At 42.5% G+C, this 17,170-nt stretch overlaps 1 long non-coding RNA gene across 1 annotated transcript in view; it reads left to right on the forward strand.

Moving 5' to 3' along the window:
* LOC144067225 (uncharacterized) overlaps positions 1-17,170 on the forward strand; it is a 74,818-nt gene that overhangs the window by 25,064 nt on the left and 32,584 nt on the right. Inside the window, exon 4 of the long non-coding RNA XR_013297870.1 lies at positions 7,026-7,188. This is a non-coding gene — a long non-coding RNA (uncharacterized LOC144067225). The remainder of the gene's footprint in view (positions 1-7,025; positions 7,189-17,170) is intronic.

Below are 17,170 nucleotides of genomic sequence, written 5' to 3' on the forward strand. Positions count from 1 at the left end.
CGCACATAATCAAAACACTTAAGGTTATCTGATTCAAACAATTGCATAAGCTAACCGAATAACACAATTAAGGTCAAAAAACAACTGCCACAACAATTGCATATCAGGTCGGAAACCAAAAACAACTGCATAAGAATTTGCACAATTAAGCATAATAATTTTCATAAAAGGTGAAACGAGCGGATCGGAAACCAAAACAACTGCGTAAGAATTTGCACAAGTAAGCATAATAATTTCCATACAAGGTGAACCGAGCGACAGTATTTTGAAACAATATGCGAGTATTTTCGGGAGTTGATTCGATTATCGCCATCTGCCGGAATCCAAGTCAAAGCAATTTAAGAGTCCTTCACAGATCTTCATTGCGAACTCAGATCAACAGTCCTCGGCCCGGAACTTGGTGATCTGTCAGGTCAATAGTCCTAAAAACAATTAAATGTCCTCAGAGCCAGCTGCAGGGGGGGGAAGTGTCCTTGTTATACTGAGCTTTCGTCTGCTTATAATGATTTAATGTATCACATATACATATAATGACTAATATTCCACACATACATATAATGATTAATACGCACATATATAATAATATCCCGGAATAACCCCAATAAACATCAAGAAAAGTTACAATAACAACCCATGTAAAACAAACAAGATTTAAAAAAATATATTTTTCCCCCCCTCAAGTGTTTCATAAATTTCAAGTATATTGAGAAGAAGGCTACAACATCAAGTTTTAAATTCCTTTTTTGGCTCCACTTGAGCCTTTCATTTTTTTTTCACGGTGCATTGGAAGGCGCAGGAATGGCTGCTGTTGTTTCAGTGGGCTCGATATTCTGCCAGCGCTTAAGTGAAACACAAGTGATGGAGGTCAATACGACTTCCTGGAATGGCCTGTTCAAATATTGAGCTGTGCTTAAAGTTTCAAGTCCATCTCGCGGCAGCACGTGATCCAATCTCACATATTCCCAGCCAATAATTCATGTGCTCGGATGGGAAGGTTTCGGCTGCCCAAGGCCAAATTAACCTGAATTAATGATGCTTCGACGACAGCCGCTCTTCTATTTCCAGACGGCTTTGATGGAATAGTACGCTTTTTCTTGGACTCACTCCGTCATGTTTCTCGCTCTTCTTCCCTTTGTCTTGGTGGATTAAAATTGTTTCATTTTAACACAGCATGACCCATTTACAACTCCGTTTTCTTTTGAATTTTAGTCCATAACGGTAAAATTAACACTACAAAGTCAAAACTGCTGTTGCTAACCGAAAAGTAGCACATTAGTGGTGACGTTTTTTTTAATTTTTTTTAAGTTGAACTTGAAAAAACATTTAAATAAGAAGTCATCTGGGAAAAAAGTTCTACTTTTTTAACCCTGAAACAAGTCACAAGTCGTATAAAAATGCACAATATTTAGTCTTTTGACCCTTTTCGTCACATTACAACCTTTAATTTACTTTAATCTATTCATTCTATGATGTCCATTCAGATGCAAACTTTATATAAAAAATCCCAAGTCCAAACTGAAACTTTTTCACATTCCACGAACTGACCTCGCCACACATTTCATTCTAATGACGCCGTTAGATATTTTGATTTGGAATATGAAGGGAATTCTGCCGCCATACATTTCGGCCGTTACGCTGTCATTTTTTTTTCTCGGGAAAATACACTAGGGTGTAAAAATAGCGCTATAAAACTCCTTATTTTAATAAAAGTCCAATGATATTTGCATTTTAAAGCTGTAGTCATAATTTCAGGCCAAATGACTGCATTGATTATGGCTTTGCTGTCGTCATAAGACATCCTGAGCGAGCACCCTGTTTTGCATATCTTTGGATTATAAAGTATGTTTCATCCGCCACGTCGTTAAGGAATGACTAATCTTCTTTTTAAGCCCGTGTCAGCTATTGTTTGTGTGTATTACTCGCATGGGATTCAAGTGGATCTCCATACCAGAATACGCAGTTGTACTCTCAGAGGACACTCGATTAGGGACCTTTTCTACTCATTTTTTTTGCCATCCTGCCGCATTCCAGCGTCGAGCATAAGGGCGTTTAAAATCAATGTTCCGATTCCCCCCACCGTAAAAGTGCTGATGCTCCAGGATTCTCCGGTTTGAACTGGCTATGTGTCTCAGCACCTCACATTCGATGGTCTCAAAGCTTGCATTATTCGGTATTTTGGTAGACTTACTTTTAATAATCGACAATGAAACGTTGACACTTGCGGCTATTTTTTCAGTGTGGTATTTGGTCACGAGATTGAATCCGATCCTGTAGTAGTAGTTCTAATTTCTGCGGTGCTTTTCGGCTGTGGTAAATTAAACCACTAGGTAAATATATCCGCTGAGTGGAACTACTTCTAATGAGTGTAATCGATTTGTAAACAGAGCATTTTTGAGGTGTTTCCACCATGACTCGCCTTAAAACAATGCATTGCATGAAAAATTTACAGATTTAAACATATGATCGTATCGCGTGAACCAAAAAATCGGCTTTGGATCAGAAGTAAAAAGAAAAATCAGTATTAGGACATCCGTAGTTCACAAATCTCCTTCAAAATTTGCATACCAAGCTTTTCATCGCCGGACTCCGACACGCAGGCGAGGATAGCGCGTGCCGCTAACGTCTTTTCGCATGCATGTATTCAGTCAGAAGTCGGCCAAAGCTGTGTGCACTGGCAAGTGGGGATTTCTGGAGAAAAGGTGTGGGCTCATTTCATTCTTAATAAATCAAAAGCGGAACGGTGAGCCGGGAGACTTCGCTAAAAAAAGAAATACCCCGGAACCTGGAGAAAACATACTCCCGTGGTCTGAAGCCAGTCCACTTTGATGTTGTCGTGCTTACAAAACGACCTCATCCGGCTATTGACTTCCTATAGTTCTATAGGACAATTGCGAAAAAGACGGGAAGGCACCGTCTATTCCGCCAGGCAATAAGCGAGCGCCAGTCGAGTCGGCGCTCATTAAGCGGCGAGAGTTTACGGAGTGAAGGGAAGGTGAGCGACGCACCGCCCGAGGGCTAGAGGAAGACGAGTTGAGGCTTTTGTCCTTCCTCCCACACGCCGGCCTGCCTTTCCGTCCCCCGACACCCCGCCAGTGTTCCCTCTAATAAGCGCTCGACTCCCTCACGCTTGCTCACGTGTCTGTTTGCGTGTGTAACATCCATCGGTGACAACATCATTATCGGCGATTGTTTGAAGCCCCGCCGTTCATCCTTGCTTCCCTCTCTCCTTCGCCATCCCCCTTCTCCTGGGCTCGTCTACTCCATCTTGGCAGGCCCGTCCAAGATGAAGACAGACAGAGAATGTGGAGGGAAGGAACCGTCTTGGCCGCATTAGCATATCAGACACATGGCGAGGGCTGGAGATTGGGTACTGGAGCAGATGTCAATTTACATATTCAACATTGGTCTGCTGCCTTAGCTTGTGTGTGTGTGTGTCTGTGTGTGTGTGTCTGTGTGTGTGTATGTGTGTGTGTGTGTGTGTATGTGTGTGTGTGTGGGTCAGAAAGTGTTGGAATGGACCAATGTCAGGGATGTGACAAAGACAGGGCTGAAGGTTTTACCGCATGTTAAGGGGAGCAAGGTGGAGGCGTCGCAACTGTTCCCAAACGTGCAAGTCCTTGCAATGAGACTTGGTGGTCCTGGTGGGTCTCTTGAGATCAAGAATACACCGTCGAGAGACCAGGCACACGGGGTGTTTAAGACCTCGTTATAGTTGGGAACCGTTCTTCGGTTAGGTTGGGTTAGAACTTTATTTCATCCCGTATTCGGGAAATTTATTGTTTGCAGTAGCAAGACACAGAAGACATTGTAGACCTAGGAAAAAAAAAACTAACTACCAAAATGCAATAAAAAAAAACAGAAAAGCAGCAAAAACACAAAACGAGCAAGAGCGGACAGAGCTACCGCTACCGGCTGCCACTTGAGCGGTGCCATCTTGGTTGCAGTAGCAAAAACGGATACCGACACAAGAAAAGACGGTGTAGAGTTGGATAAAACTGGAACCACACATAGGAAGTCTTCCACAAGATGGGGAACTTCTGCAGACTGTGACCGAGGTTGAAAATATGCAGAGTCTAGGACCAAACCCTATGGCCAATGGCTCCTTTCCAAGCTGGGATCCACTCCAGATCCCCCAAGCTACTTTAAAAATCCAATGGAAAACGGATGGCTAGTCTTTGCTAATAACAACTAAGTGCACTCTTAATTAATCATTAGAGCTGTTGTGGAATGCTGAATGTCAAGATTTAAATGTCAAGTCCGCTGGGACGGACGCCAGCTCAACCGTGACACTCTAATGAGGACAAGTGCTATGGAAAATGGATGGATAGATGTTTTTGTCAAATATGTTTGGACAATATTGGTCCAGTCAAATGAGCATGAACATACATTCCCGTTTACATTTAGCATTCCGAGCCGCTTGAAAAACACTTTTTAAAGGATGTGTCCGTCCCCTTTTTACAAATTCCTGTATTTTTTCTTTCTAAGCTACACTTTACTTCCGATCTTTTATTGCTTTAGCTGTCTTCTTCACGAAAACAGGTGCTTACGGGCAACAGGCAGTCGGCTCGACGACCCATCGGAGTCTAACTTATACTCCGGTATATCCTTGCGTGTTTTCCGATGCACTTTGGGATGTCATTTTCTTAGTATCTGTCGCACATATATATTCATCCGGTGCATATGAAAACTTGCCCAAGCGTTGATTTTCTCGCTCGCCTTTCTGTTGCCAGGCAACCTTATATTTTGTTATTTCCAGGGCAAGCTTGCTTCACTTTGTCATAATGAGGTTTTTAGCTTTTTAGGCAATTTCGAAGAATGGATGAAGAACTACGACATTGTTTATACCGTAAAAAATCTGAAAAAATGACCATTTTCTGCTGTTAAATTTTCATTATAAGGCCTCCGCCAACTTCTAAGCATATGGACATGCTATCCACTCAAGCAAAGACAACTTTTTATCCCTTTTGGAGATTGTTGTGTCTTTTATTTTCCATGTCCTTTCTCCTGATCATCTCCTTCTCCGTCAAACCCGGTCCAAGTTGCACTCAATATGCTATTGATTAGTTTGCCTCTGTGTTCTCTGACCTTGCTGTAATAGTGCCAGGGAGGTCGCGGCGGATGGATTTTCCTGAAAAAGACACTGTCATGTTCGCTAATCTATAGTTGCAGCGTGCCAATTAACATCCAATGGAGAGAGGAACATCCTCCGTTTAGCGTTCGGCAACACGAGGTCAAAAAACATAGCTCAAAAGTAAATAAGAACTCGTCTATTTGTGACATAAGATCATTAAAAATTTTAATGAGGTGCACTTTAGGCCTCACCCACTTGAATTTTAGGATTCTCTGTTACTATCATTAAGTTTGACCCAATTCTTGACCAATACTCTCATCACTAGTATAAAGTTTTTTATTCAAATCTTATTCATTATCCATAATAATAATCTAGGAATTCCTTATATACCAAGACCATAGTGCTATACAATGAATTTACATCATTTTTGGTACTGAAAAAAGTTACATGTATGTTTAAAACTTTTGGGAAAAAAACAACTTTGTATGTGTGGACATAGGATTCCTTTTTCTTTCAGTTTAGCTCACAGTTTGTCTCTTATTCCCAAGTGGATTCTCTATTGAAAGAGAAACATCCGTTGACTTGTGCCCAAATACACACGGCACACACACACACACTGCACACACACACACACACACACACACCGGCAGCCCCCAAGGAATTTATCCTCCACAGATGGTGGTAGAAATATGGTTGCTCTTCCATAGTGACACCCTCACAAAACTACCCCATCACACTCACTCTATCCTCCACTTTCTTCTTCTTTTTATCTTTCGCTCAATCCCACTTTTTTTTGCGTCCTTATCGGCACCCACCAACCAGCAACATCCAAAACTCGGCTCTTCATTGTCTCTTTCGCCCTTCACTCTCCCGGGTTGGCTTTCATCCGTACTTTTTCCACTTTGCTTTAAGGTGGGGCAACTTGCTGAATTTCCCACTTCAATCCCTTTCCCCCTTCTTTCTTGGCGAGTCCTCTTTTGAGCACAGTGCTGTCACCGAGCCTCTCAGGGGGTCCTAATGGAAGGAAGCATGAGCAGACGTGCCACTTACAGCCACTCTTTTTCAAAGGGGGCCGTGCTATTCCTTCTACACACACCAATGAACACACACACACACATTTTTCTCCCCGTACACCTACATTCTCTTATTTAACTTTTAATTATGGTGGCATATTCCAAATGCTGGGATTTTTGTCGCTTTTCAAGCTAATTCAAGAAAAGATAAATATCACAACATCATATATACGTCAAACTTTTAGTAGAAAAGTGCGTTGACCATATAATTCAATTAAATGCATTTTAAAGTTAAAATAACACAGAAACCTTGTATGAGGTTCATGTTAAACTGAATGGAATTCCATTCCGACGGACACATTTTGTAGGCGGTGAGATTTTTCTTTTCCTGGAAAAAGTTCAAACACATGTTTTTCTTGATGAAGCAAATGACATTAGGCACACCTAAATTTAACTTAAAATAAGCAAGGCTGCCTCTCATCTCTTTCCCAGTACGGTGAATCACAAAACACGTATGATCACGACGACAAAATCCACCTGCAAAACAAGTTTTTCTTTATCCACGATTATTCACATCCTGATTGGCCAAATTTGTGGGTATTCTCTCTTAAAAGCAACCGTATGTATACATGTACATCTATGTGTATGTATATATATATATATATATATATATATATATATATATATATATATATATATATATATATATATATATATATATATATATATATATATATATATATTTCAGCAACACACTTATTTATTTATTACCTATTTATGTCTAAAATGTCTTTTGCTGTGTCTGTATTCTCACCCTCTTGCTACTGTGACAGTGAAATTTCCTGAATACGGGATGAATAAAGTAATCTAATCTAATCTAAGTCTTCAGGCTGTGTGGGTATTCTACCTTTTCATTTAAATGTCTTTTTTTCCCATTCCAGTCTGTATTCCATCCCAAGTCATGCTGTTTTCTCAATGTGGAACACATGACATATTGATGTCCTCCCGGCTTTTCCATTTCCACTTCGCCATGGGGCCCGACGTGGCCAGTTTCCGAGCGCCGGACCCCCTCAAGTCCAAAGAAGTCGGCATATAGACACAAAGGCAAGTGTTTTGTTTAATTTTTTTGTATTTCTGCAAGCGCGCTGTCCAAGTAGATTCCTCTAAATGGGTTAGACCGCGACAGCCGGCGAGGGGGTCTTTGCGAGGGGTACGCCGAGGCCGGGCAAGGTGAGGACGGGGGACGTATTAAGCGGGGGTCCGGATGCGCTTGATGACATTAGCGCGAGCGGAGAGATGGATGGCGGTATTGTTCGGCCTCAGCGGGGAATACGGCGCCCGCGGTAAAAGGGTTTGCCGCCATGCTTGTCAGGCCGGTCCTCTCGTGTCCTTCGGTTGAACTGCTTTCTCGTGTCAGTATCCCGCTCAGGGATGTCGACTGGAATGCTAACGACACGTGACGTTGATCCGAGCACCTGACATTCTCCGCCGCGCATCCCGACGTGTTGAGCTCTTATCCCGTATTAATCTTGGCGCCGGGCTGTTAATTATCTGGGCTGTCACGGAGACGCCAATCCGAAGCGGAGCGCCCGTCCGTCACTTCGCTTGAGTTTCGTTGGTGCGGCGTTTGGGGCGTGAGATGAGAAATTTGAGAATTTGGTCCTCGGTTGGATGTGAGGTTTTTTTTCCGCTTTTGATTGGTCGATTTTTGTCTGGAACAATAACAACTGCTGCAGTATACTTAGTTTAGAATAATAATTCTTATAGTTGCCCAGTCTGTTTGTTTAAGTGTAAATAGTGTGTTGTTCATAGACTATCTAAAACAAAAGTGGTGGCCCGGGGGCCAAATCTGGCCCGCCGCATAATTTTGTGTGGCCCGGGAAAGTAAATCATAAGTGCCAACTTTCTGTTTTAGGATCAAATTAAAATGAAGAGTATAGATGTATATTAAATTTCCTGATTTTCCCCCTTTTAAATCAATAATTGTAGTTTTTTAATCCTTTTTTCTGTTTTTAGTTCATAAATCATTTTGTAAAATCTAAAAATATATATTAAAAAAAGCTAAAATAAACATTGTTTTAGATCTATAAAAAACTGAATATTCAGGGCTTTTAATCCAGTTCTTTTAATCCATTTATTAAAAAAAATCTAAATATTATATCTAAAATGGTCCGGCCCACGTGAAATCAAATTGACGTTAAAGCGGCCCGCGAACCAACCCCAGTCTGACACCCTTGATCTAAAAGAAAGTAAAGATAGAGCCAGAGCAGACATTGTCCGTAGTTTAAAAGGTTTGCTGCCATGTCAGGGAGCAAAATTTCAAAATATAAAACTTAAAATAAACTTTCAGACGAGGCATCAAGACTCTTGGCACAGCCCAAATGTTTTTTAAATTTAAAGCAGTGAGAGGTCTTAACTATAAATGATCCATACATTGCACACTACCCAGCAGCGCACAGTATTTTATTGTTATAACGATATTAAAAGCATATTGTAGCTGTTAATAGCGCTTACATCCTCATTCATGTAATCACAATAAATTGACTGGCTTTTGCGGAACTTTGAAGCTACTCCAACAGCATTATTGTATATCAATATTCTAATAGATACTTTACTTGTCTTCAACTTAAATGAGTATTTCAAGGCTGCTTAGTATCATAAGCTACTTCAGAGATGAAAAAGTTTAACAATGGGATTATTGAATTATTTGGGGGAGAAATTTCAACTCTTTTAAATAAAGTACATAAGGGATGCTTTTCATAGACCCGCCATGATTTCCTCAAAGAAGCCGCATCGATAAATCTGAAATACTAAAAGAAGTAGAAAATTAGTCTGGGCTTGTAAAAGATTTGCTTTCTAGAGGAGAGAAAAAAAAGAGTGAATAGGGCACCAAATTAAAAGGAGCATTTCTTCTTACAAGTCCCCGTTTTAATTAATCTCATCTCAGTCTTGGCGGAATTAAATATTTCATTAGAGCTAATAAAAAATGATGAATAGACATTCTTTAATTGACTTGAAAGGGAATGAAGTTAGCGGGCATCCGTTCCCACCGTGGCCTCGTCACGGCCGGCAGATAACGTAAACAAAGCTCGCATCCGCCGCGATGGATGCTTCGCTTTTGCCATCCATATTAGGAGTCAAACAACTTCCTCATGAAACGGACCTTTCATGATAAGTAGGGCATGCCGAGAAGAAGCCGCGTTTGATGTGTCGACTTCATCTGAGCGTTTTACTGATGAATAACAACATCAAGATGCAAGTTCACATGGCAAAACTTGTGATGATGCACTGCTGCTTATTTCATTCATTGGCTGCCCCTGACCTAAATTAGACATCCAATCCGTTTAAACTTGGAGGACTAAGAGTTGTAAAGACCCTTATCGGGATCAAAATGGTACGAATACATTACAAAAGCGAGCATTTGCAACCTCGTGACCGGACGTTTGGTCGCCGGATGTTTGGTCGCCGGACGTTTGGTCGCCGGACGTTTGGTCGCCCGGACGTTTGGTCGCCGGACGTTTGGTCGCCCGGGTGAATATAATTTTGAGAGCTGGTTTCAACAGTAGATATTTAGATATTAAACTCTCTCTCATGAATATAATTTTGAGAGCTGGTTTCAACAGTAAACTCTCTGTCATGTTGTCAAACGTCCGGCGACCAAACGTCCGCCGACCAAATGTCCGGCGACCAAACGTCCGAGTACCTTGCAACCTAACTAATTTCTCAGGGCAACCCTGCGGTAAATCCACCTGAAAATCGACCTCTACCATGAACGCGAACATCCCTAACCGTCATGAAACGGACACCGGGAACTCTTCATATTTGAGTTTTGAGCCGGCGAGGAGAGTAAAAAGCAATGTGGTAAAGGATGATGAGCTCGGTAGAGTGCGTCGAAGCCTAAGGGCAGACACATCGGAACACGTGCTCCAATAGAACGCGAAAGAAGACAAGCTAGCGCACGCACACACACACACACACACATGCGAGATGCCATCGTTTGCTTCCACACACTCCCTCAGAATGATTAATGTGTCTTTGCAGGCACACACTGACCCTCTGGGAAAAGCTGGCCAGTGCTTGAACACAATTCATTAAGTGCCTCATGTGTGTGTGTGTGTGTGTGTGTGTATGTGTGTGTATGTGTGTGTGTCTGTCCTATTGAGGTGATATGCACAATCCCAGGGCTCTGGACATTAAAGGGTTTGCCCCCCCACCCCCAATGTGGAGAGTGGCACACCTCTCAGGCAGGAAGAGAGAGAGGGGGCAGTGTTACCATGGCGACCGGGTAATTATTCCTTCTGGTGTGAGCAGCACACATGGAGGGATTGTTATTATTTTTAGGATTAAAAAGGAAAAGAAGCAATCACCTGTCTTCGTCAAAGATGACAGCCAGGTGGATTAATATTATGTATTTATTACCCTGGCTTGACCCGTTGGGTCTTTCTCGTGCTGCGATGGAATCTGTACACCTCGGGGATGGGCCAACCTGTGACTCGTGGGGACCGAGACATTGTTTGATCCCGGCGCACCTTACAAAATAGCCCCAACGCATCCGAGTGTCTTTCTTTCTTTTGCTAATGTATGCATGTTGATAGACCTGGGATGTGGTCCAAGTCCTCTCCAAAAGCCTTTAGTGTGTCTCGTCCAAGTACGCCATTGGTGGAAAAGTACTCCTGGGGAGCTACTGGCAGTTCTCTGTAAATAAACCCCCCCAAAGTTTTCAAAGCTCTGGAGTATGCACTTTGGAAGACGGCACTGACGCAGATTCCGTCTCCTGTACTTATTGTCACTTATCACAGTCGCTTGTGTACGCCTTGAAGTGGCACTTTTCCACCTCTCTTCCAAGGGTGATGGAACCATTTGACAGGGAAAACCACTTTACTTGCTTTCTTGGGCTTCCTGTAGCGTCCATAAAACAGTACTCCACTGGAAATAACGGAAATTCCCAACCACTGGGCCATCCGATTAAGCAATCTTTTCGTCCTTTTTTTATAATGTCTTTTGTTACATTTATTTTTAAAAAGCAATTTGTGTCAAAATCACAGTGCATAGAGGCTATTCCAAAAGTCAACTTACACTTCCATTTTCGCTTTAGCTTCAGGCATGATTTGGGGAGAAGTGAAGTATTATTATTATCGTATTATTATGACTATTATTTAATCACACTCTGAGGGATTGAGTTTTTCGTTCCTGTGCAGTCCTCCATAAATGCCCATTCCAGAAGTTGCATGTAGAAAACAGTTTGTCAAAAAATAGATTCTGTTTTAATTCATCTTATGACACCTTAGGCTTCTTAAATTGCATAAAAGCTACAAAAAATCCAACAAGTGATCCGCTTGAGTAAAAAAGAAAAAAAAAATCTTGCTCGTTAGTGTGTCTTGACAGTTTTACCAATGCAAAGTAGGTGCTCCGGCCCAATAAAACTTCTGTAAATCATTTTTATACGCCATTATGGCAGTCATACAAACCTTTCTGCACCCTCATAAAACGCACTTGAGTTTCTGCTCATTTTGTTTTGCCCTCCAAGCCCCAAGATGCCGGAGCACTCCCGATGGGTGGGAGATAATCCGCCATTTTTCAGCCGAGCGGCGTGCGCCTCTGATGCTCAAAAAGTGTTTCAGGCTCAAGTGCGTGCTCAAAGTCGTGTCCTCATTAAGTCAACAGCAGCGCATTGCCACCCAAAAAGTCAAAGTGCTACCAAAAAAATAAAAAAAACAACCCTCCCGAGTCTCCGCTCTCGTTCGCACTTAACCGTGGGGCGCAAATCTGTCGGCAGGATTGGCGACAAAGTCAAACATAATGAATGAATGAGCTCGAAAAAATGTTTTTTTTAATTAACCATTCTAAAAGGGGCATTTGTCACGTTGATAAGTAACGATATCGGCGAATGCGAAGAAATAAAGTTGGCAAGATGGCCACCAGTCGCATTGACCGCCGTTAAAAAAAGTCGCCATTTGGAAAACACGATATTTTGCCGTCCTGTCAGGAGCAGCTCGTTTGTCCCCCCTGGCTTGCTGTTAGGTTCGAGCAGCTGCGAGTGATTCATGATTACTTCCTGATGTGTGTATTTAAGCACCGCAGAAGTGGTAGTCATTGTCGGATTGTACTGCGTGATACTGCATACATCGCTGCAAAGGTACTGTTCTCCATGCTCCGGTTTTGTTTCGTTTTGGGATGTACAACTCCTTGTTATTTTGTAAGGCGTTTTGAGTCATTAAAGTTACTATCATGAGCACAGTTCGTCTCGTCCCCTCCTGCTTCCCCGCTACTGGGTCCAAATCCCTCCGATCGCGCCACGACGTCTCGGCGCGATCTTGACACGTCCAATCATTCTTTCTGTTGTGATTTTAAACGAGTTTATCGCAGTGAGACGTACGATCCATTCGTAGTGAGCGGGTGGAATACAAATAAATAATTTTCCAATGGCATAGTGGACAAATTAATGTTAGAGAAGGCGGAGTGATTAGCACCAACCCCGCGCCACTCTCCAATGACCACTAAGGGAAAATGAATGCGCCACGTAATTACTTCCACCAAGAACTTCCAAGAATGGGCGCCCGGGAGAGCGCCTTGTTCCCGCTAATGACCGTCATCCATCATTTATCCTTTTGCAGAATATATGAATATATGTCTTTAGGCTGAAGAAGCTTGAACCGCAAGAGGGAGCGAATTGCAAGTCCCGCCTCTCATTTGGACGGCATTAATGTCCATTCATGGCACCGCGTCGTATGTAAAGCGGCTCCTTTAGGAATCGATTCCATTTTGGCTCTGGCGTGTTTTCACGAAGGACAAGACGGGATGCAATTTTCTCGGGAGTCGGCGTGAAAGTCGCGTACGCAAACAGGCGGCGGCGGAGAAGGCGTTTTTGGCGAGATGGCTCCATTTAAATTCAGATGAGAAACGCCGAGCAGTTGTGCAATAAATTCCGGATTACCGAGTAATGTTCCCAGACTTGTTTCGGGAAATGACAGATTAAGACCAAAGCCTTTTAAACAGGGACCTTGACATTGAATTGAAGAATGACACAGGTGCTTTTCGTGTGTGTGTGTGTGTGTGTGTGTGTGTGTGTGTGTGTGTGTGTGTGTGTGTGTGTGTGTGTGTGTGTGTGTGTGTGTGTGTGTGTGTGTGTGTGTGTGTGTGTGTGTGTGTGTGTGTGTGTGTGTGTGTGTGTGTGTGTGTGTGTGTGTGTGTGTGTGTGTGTGTGTGTGTGTGTGTGTGTGTGTGTGTGTGTGTGTGTGTGTGTGTGTGTGTGTGTGTGTGTGTGTGTGTGTGTGTGTGTGTAAAGTAGTGTGCCAGGGTGACTTTTTCAGGGCAGTGGTCACACATTAAATCATTTTTATATAAAAATTTGTTGAATTTATTTAAAAAAAAAATTATATTTCTATATCTCTGTTCATGTATTTTCTATTTTTTTGCTTATTTATGTTGTTGTTCGGCATATTTTTCTTTCACTTTGCTGTTTTTATGCACTGTTTTTTAATACGCAAATCAGAGAATACACAATGAAGAGGAAGAAAAAATATATTTTAATCTATTATAAGTCACATTTTTTATTTTTTATCAGAAACCAAGAACAAGTACACGTTAAAGTAATGAGTAAAATGTAGTTTAAATAGGAATCTGCTAACATAACAATTTTTCGAATAATTACAGCCTAAAAAAGCAACATGGCAGGCTGTCGATGGTCAGAGTTAAAAACAAACAAACATACTATAAGTCGCACTTGTGTATTAGTCCCAAACTATTTTTAAAAAAAAGTGACACTGTCCAGAAAATACGGCTTTAATAAATTAGTGTTCAGTACTGAATAAAAACAATCGTCGAATGAGTCAAAATGAAACAATGGTGTATGTTGCCACTGTGGACTTTTCTAATTACGTTAACTGTTTACCTTAAAGATGTATCGACGGCATTTATCCAGCCTGCATATTTGAACAGACAACATTGTTTGCCGATTTAGCAATGTATTTAAATATTCACGTGGAATCGGACACCCCGGAAGACCATTCCGGGTTATTGATAGGACTGATTTGTCTTCAAATCGTCTTTAGTCTCCTGGCGAGACGGCGGCTAATGAAATAATGAAATATTAATGCCTTCCAACTTGTTTACCTGCCGTAGTGATTCTAGAAGCGCCTTTTCCAAGACTAACAACCAATGGAAGCATTTTGTTGACGACTTCTTTGCCTTTCGTGGACATCTGGCGAGTTCCAACAGCTGTTTCTAACAACATATTCCAATTTATGGCGCATCCGATCAAGATTTTGGAAAATATAGATGTTTCGAATCTATTTCTGCCTCTTTCGCTCCTTTTTCATTAGGACCGTCATCGTCTTCCACCGTGGCGCCGCGTGGTGCCCGTCACTATTTCAGGCCAACTGCGGGTCCTCATTGTTTGTCGCCGTTCGATAATCTTAGCTCGCAAAAGCCACTGTACGCCTTCAGATAAAAAGCACTCCGAGAGGTTCATTGATTTGATTGTTGATGGCCGCGGTGGCACAACAATAGCTGGATGTTTTGGGGCGCTATTTCGGTTCACTTTGCGTTGCCATTTTAAGAACTCTACCACCAAATGGAGTATCTTGCTACTTTATTATGATGATTTAATCACGCCATAGGTAGAAATGTAATGATTACTAAGATGCTGATGGGGGGTTGGAAGCTGAGACATGCTGATACAATTGTTGAGAGTGATAACAGAAAGGTTCCAGCAGAGCAAATGTCTTTTTTCTTCTTTTTTTACTTAAGTGGCACAGCTCAGAAAAAGAACCCCGACGGAGGAATGATAATAAGAGTTGACTAAAACCTTTTTTTTTCTCGCAACGATTATGTTTAAATATTGTAAACGTGCACCGTTCTTCCGTCTTAAGCCAACTGCCAGGTTGTTGTTTTAATTTGTTTTCATCTGGAGTCAAAAGCACGATTTAGAAATTACTGAAGTGTAAAAGAAAGAGAAATGTATTCGAATATCTAATATTCTTTTACATTGAGGTTAGAAAAACATCTCATAAAAGGGGACTTTGGCCTCCAACGTATTCAAATCTAATTTGTTGCGCTACATAATTAAAGTGTCATTCAGGATGAGGCACTAAAGATGATGGATTGCAGGTGAATTTTTCCCTCTCATGCTGCTTTCAGGGGCCGGAGCTAAATACCGGCGAGGTCCAACCTCTAAAGAACGCCTGACATTTAAAACGTGCCGGCACATAAACAACGGCGGTGAGCTTCAGCCGCTGCTTTTAGCTTTGACCTCTAGCCAAAATGGAGAAAAGGCGTCGCTAAATAGAAGCAAATGTGCAGTGACACAATGGCAAAGAATCAATGTGACTTTTCCTGGCTAAATGGAAGATAATGGTATCACAATGGAGGCGTGGGGAGCTTGTCTACTCAGCCAGGCCTGATTGATCTGTTACAGCAAGAGTCACTTTGGGAGCCGAACAGTGTCCGGCCACATTAGTCTCACACGCACAGACACGCGTAGTAAAGTGGATTTACTGTATCACCGTCTAAGAAAATCCACAAGATCCCCTTTCGCGGCAATACATCATCGTTAGGCGTTAAACATATTCCCGATCACGCATGCTGGGATTTCTATTGGCATGTGGCGTATTCTATCTTTTTCTTATATTCATTCACCAAATTGCTTATAATGAGTTCCTTCGTTGTAGTGTTTTGTTGCTGCCATTTTTATTCCGTACCGTAACTAACGATGCGAGTATTTTTGGAGTATTGGATGTGGGCTGGGGATCAGACCTGATCCAGTTGTCGCTTGTGTTTTCAGTACCGTGGTTTCGTTTCTATAAATGTCCGCTGAGTGGGACTACTTCTCTTCCGAAACTAATCATAGTACAACGGAGCATGGTGCAATATTTATAAAGAAAACATTTCTTGAGGGGTTCCAGCAGGGCTCACTTTAATACGAAAATATGACTTGTCATCTACTGGTTACAGTATTTTGTCATGATTTTACTGGTCTATATAACTACAGGTGTCAGATCGGTATGGGCAGAGTATATCTTCAAAAATTCAGCCTGGGGACATCTCTAATTCTAACCTACAGCAATATGTCGACGAAATAGTTTTCAGATGTAACTTGCGTTGGAAAGCCGAGTTTAGCGACTGCAAAGAATGAGCATGCCAAAACATTTATTGCACGCTGCACGGAGGCATGTAAGCTGGCCGAAAGTAAAAGCATCCTGGCGCTTTGGAACGAATGGACATGTCAGTCCAACTAGGCACGGCTGTGTACCGAACGGAAGGTCGCCAAGGCAGCCCAATGAATCTCCTCAGCAGGGTTAGCCTGCCGTGCATCTCTGTGATTTATCCCCGACAGCAGAGGCCAGCCATGAGTGGAGGTCAGATGCATATAGCACAGAGAAGCGTGCATCGGGTTGTAGCCGTACGCCACGGCGGTGGCCCTCGTATGGGAAACATTACGCCATTCCCGATCTGAACGAAGCGTGTGCCCAAATGTCCTGTCCACCCTCAAGGTCATTAGCGCTTCTCATTGTTCATTTATAACTAAGACAAACAGCCGACAAAAAGCCGACAAGCTACGCCATCCATCTCGGCCGGCGCTAGTCGATTGATATGGCCGCTAAGCCGTTACAGAGGATAAGTTGGGGGTGAGGTGACTTCTAAAGGAGAATTGAGGGGGTCTTGTTCTACTGGACTTTGCCTGAGACTAACGAACCATGTGGTTTCTTCAAGAAATGGCGTCAGTTGAAGCCACCGTTTTTGTTTTGAACCCATACGTGTTTTGTTTGTGTAAGTGGAGGATGCGGAGAGTACACGCACATCCCCACGCACACACTAACACACTAAACAAGACAGACAAAGCTCTGGTGACACAGAGGGCAAGTATGGGAGAAGGAATAAATCAGAGCTCTATTCCGGCTGATGAGGTGTATTTCACAGGCAAGAAGTGGCCTACTCACACAGCAGCACCCGCCGGTCATTAATCTCCGGAAGACAAGCCCTCTGTCCTAGAGCTGGCACAGGTACGCCTCTACTGGCCTGGCCCGCTGGCCCACAAGACTTAGCTGCTGTCCACCTAGATGTTGTATCCCTGCTATGTTTGAACCAC

This window comes from Stigmatopora argus, chromosome 21, assembly GCF_051989625.1.
Source record: "Stigmatopora argus isolate UIUO_Sarg chromosome 21, RoL_Sarg_1.0, whole genome shotgun sequence".
NCBI classification, from domain to species: domain Eukaryota; kingdom Metazoa; phylum Chordata; class Actinopteri; order Syngnathiformes; family Syngnathidae; genus Stigmatopora; species Stigmatopora argus.